This window comes from Lathyrus oleraceus, chromosome 3 (assembly GCF_024323335.1).
Source record: "Lathyrus oleraceus cultivar Zhongwan6 chromosome 3, CAAS_Psat_ZW6_1.0, whole genome shotgun sequence".
Lineage (NCBI taxonomy): Eukaryota > Viridiplantae > Streptophyta > Magnoliopsida > Fabales > Fabaceae > Lathyrus > Lathyrus oleraceus.
Window position 1 is genome coordinate 169,911,894 of NC_066581.1, and position 4,268 is coordinate 169,916,161.

A 4,268-nucleotide genomic window follows, 5' to 3' on the forward strand; every position below is an offset into this window, starting at 1 on the left:
TGAGAAATAAGTCGATAGGCTCGAAGTTAAACTTCAAGAGTACACAAAAATAAAGCTTCCCTTGACGAACAAATTAAACAACGTCATGCCAAAATTCTTGAATTAGCCTAATAAATAGATAACCTATAAAAGTAGAAAGCTGAGATTTCCTGGGAGAAGTCTTTGCCTATCTAAGAAATAATTGACCAGGAGGCCACCAAAGGTGTTGAACATGCTGAAGTCGCTCTCAACCTGGGCCTTGAAGTCGAATCTCTAGAAGAAACTCCTGATTGATTAATGTCAAGGCTTAACTTTTCAAAGATCAAACTCAAAGAGTTAAAGTTCAAATTTCCTATTTAACTTTTACTTTGAATTTTATTGATTTCAGTATTTTGATATCTTTGTAATGACTTTGCCATTTTGGCACTCTTTATGAACACCATTTTGTCGCTTTCGTAGCTATATTTATTCTATTACAATTCAAATTTCATGTAGCATAGGCTTATAATTTTTATATTATTTTCCATTTACTCTCAAGATTCAATAATCAGATTCTAATTCTTCGATCTCATAAGCATTATTTGAAAATGCTTGAATGATTTGAAATGGGTCTTTCCAATTAGGAGACCATTTACCCAAAGCCCTATCTCTTTGATCCATAGGTAAAATAAGCTTTGACACATAGTCTCTGACTGAAAATATTTTTATCTTAACCTTCATATTGTATGCCTTAGATACCCTCTCCTTTTGCCTTATTAAGACACCCAACACTGCTAACCTTTCTTCATCCAAATCAACCATTTCGTCCAACATCATATTCCAACAATGATCAGACAGAATCTCACCTTGCCTCTGAATTCATGGTGATTGCAAATATATTTCGATAGGTAAAAATAACCTCATGCCCATAAGTCAGTCGAAAAGGAGTTGTATTCACCGCCTCTTTAGAAGATGTTCGACATTCCCATAATACTTGATCCAAGATTTTATGCCAATTCTTTGGCTTTTTCCCCACATGTTTCTTAATCAAACCAATAATTACTTTATTGACTGCCTCGACTTGAACATTGGCATGGGCATAATATGGCGTAGATATAAACAACTTAATCCTCACCTCAGTAGCAAAATCCTGGATCTTTCGACCAGTGAACACCGATCCTTGATCATTCGTAATGGTCTAAGGAATTCCAAATCTATAAATAATATGTTTCTAAATAAACTCGATTATCGCTTCTTGGTCGAAATTAACTAAAGTAATCACTTTTATCCACTTAATAAAATAATCAATACCCACCAAAATATACTTTTGACTTTTAGATGATGCTGGTTGAATTTCACCAATTAAATCCAATGCCCAACCTCTGAATGGATATGGTTTCACAATTGCGTGTAATTCACTGGCAGTGACATGTTGAATGCCTGCATGTACCTGACACTCTTGACAACCCTTAGTGAATTCGATACAATATTTTAGCATAGTATGTTAATAAATGCCTTGTCGACACCACACCAACCTCATCTTGTGCCCCACTTGATGGGCACCACATTCTCCGCTATGAACATTTGACACAACTAAATACGCCTCACATTCGCAAAGGCATTTGAGCAGAACACCCTCAGATGTATTCTTGTACAATTTGTTCCCTATGATCAGATAACTCAAAGACATGTACTTAACCTTTTGATCAGTTGATCTTGTCGGATTCTTTAAGTATTCGACTATAGGTCTTCACTAGTCAGTATTAGTTAAACTTTTGATAGCAAAGACTTCAAAATTTTCAGGATTTGCTGACCCCAACTTCGTCATTGTTAAATCTGAAGGAGACAACCTCGTCAATTTTACTCTTCCCCGTACCTCAACCAAATCCTCTAAAATCTCTTTTAATACTTTGTATCCTAAAGAAATTTATGCTAACTCATTCTCCTTTTGATTATCCAGTCAAGGAATATATTGAATATTCATAAAATCGAAGCACTTGATTAGTCGGTTAGCTATATTAAAGTACATGATTAAGTTCTCCTTAATAAATATGTACTCTTTTTATTATCTTCTTAACAACCAAGTAAGAGTCTCCTCTTATCTCGACTCACTTTACCGCCAAATCTAACAAGATCTCGAGGCAAACTATTAAAGCTCTGTACTCGGCCTCATCATTTGAGCAAGCGGCGTTAATTCTATATTTCAAATTCGTTAAAATCTTGTCAGGTGAAATTATTAAAAAATTCCAATTCCAGTTCCATTTTTATGGATGGAGCCATCAAAATATAGCCTTCAAGGTTCTATCTCCAAATAATTTTAAGGTGCCTCGACTATTGCATGATCAATGATGAAGTCGGCGACCACCTGTCCCTTCATTACCTTTAAAGGCACATATGTCAAGGAATATTCTGTCACGGCAAGGTCCCATTTTTCAATCCGACTATGAAAAGTTGGTTTAGATAACATGTTTTTAATGATGTCGAAATGCGAAGACACATACACATCAACTGGTTTTATATAATGTTTCAATTTCATACATGAGAAATACAAGCAAAGGAACATCTTTTCTATAAGACTATACGTAGTCATTGCATCGTTCAAGACCCGACTGAGGTAATTAATGGCCCTTTCGATACCACTATCATCCTCCTATGATAGCATGCTTCCTATAGTCGAGTCTGACCCAAAAGTATACAACCTCATGCATCTATTTCTAATAGAGGGGGACAAAATTGGAGGATTCATTAAGTACTCCTTTATTTCCTTGAACACCCTTTGATTATCTGGCTTCCATTAAAACATTTCCTTCTTCATGCGTGTCATACCCTAATTTTTAACCCTAAGATCCCACACATCATTTTTATCATTGCACACAAACAAGTTCACATCTTGATCCTCCCCCTATTCATCTTTGGGTTTGCTTCTTACAGGAATCATCAAGAACCTCTTTGTTGGTGTTTTACCTTTGTGTTTACATAATTAATTACTTATATAACCACTAAGAAAAATAGAAAAATATGTTTTATTTTCCTTAAGTTTATTATTCAAGGTAGGGCTTTTCAATCAAGAGCACCTCAAAGTTTTGTTGCTTACTTCTCAAGGAAAGTCAAAGGTTCATGTGTTTATATTCATGTCTTCTTCAACAAGAAACTTCAAGCTTTGGACAACTTAATCAAGAGTCAATCAAGGACACCTTATTTTAGTATATGACTCTTCTCAATATCCCCTACAAATTCTCCTTACATGACAAGATCCAATTATGCTTGGAGGATCATCAAAAGTTTGGAGGCATTATAGGTCATTTGTGGACTTAGTGAAATTTGACCTATTTTTCAAGTGACTTTTCCTCAACTTTCAAAGATCATAGCTTCTTTAATTTTCAACATTTGAGGCTGATTATTTTTGAAAAATGTCATTTGTTATTCGCTCTACAAGTTTGCTTCAAGGACCAACGTCAAAATATGCTTGGAAGGGCATGGAGTTCATTGAGACATTACATGTCATTTTTCAGCCATGGAACACTTAAATTTTTCTAAGTTATATGATCAATTTTTCATGACAATTTCAACATGACGTAACTTTGTGCTCAAGCATCCAAATGCAACCTTTATTGGCACATTTTAATCTTTTCCATGATGTCAACACATTGCAAAAAGAATGGGATCAAAAAGCCTCCTGAGTAGGGTGCCCCTTTGGGGTTAACATGGTGACTTGTAACTGAAGAAATTACCATCGCCTGAATTTTGAACTTCACTAATATCAATTCCAAGCCAAATTAACATGTGATTTGGACCTAAACATGTTTAAACAAGTCTCTAGAAGTTAATTGACCCTTAAAAGGCATCATTTGGCGGAGTTTTGGTGAGTTGCAAGTCATACTTTTCTCACATTCGGATCAAATTTGTTTTGCACGAATTCAACATTATTCCACAAGTATTTGGATCCAAACACATTCCCTTTAAATAGAGGAAGCTACTACATTCATTTTCATGCTTTTGAGAGCCAAGAAACCCCTGCTGCAACTTGAAATTTCCCAGAAAAATTCAACTATCGTGTTTTTGAGTTTCAGCTTGTTTCAATCCAATTTCTTGATTCCATTAGCATCTCCGGCATCCTATGAAACTTTTACAACAATTCCCAAGCTGTGAGACCTTTTGAAGTGCTCTAACCAGATCGAGCTTCATCAACTTCTGATCACCATCTGGACAAGGTAGTTTTGAGCATCATTTGAACTCAAACAAGTTACCACAATGTAGTCCTTCATTCTCTGATGCTTTCCCCTAATTTAGCCGGTGTTGATTGATCGTGT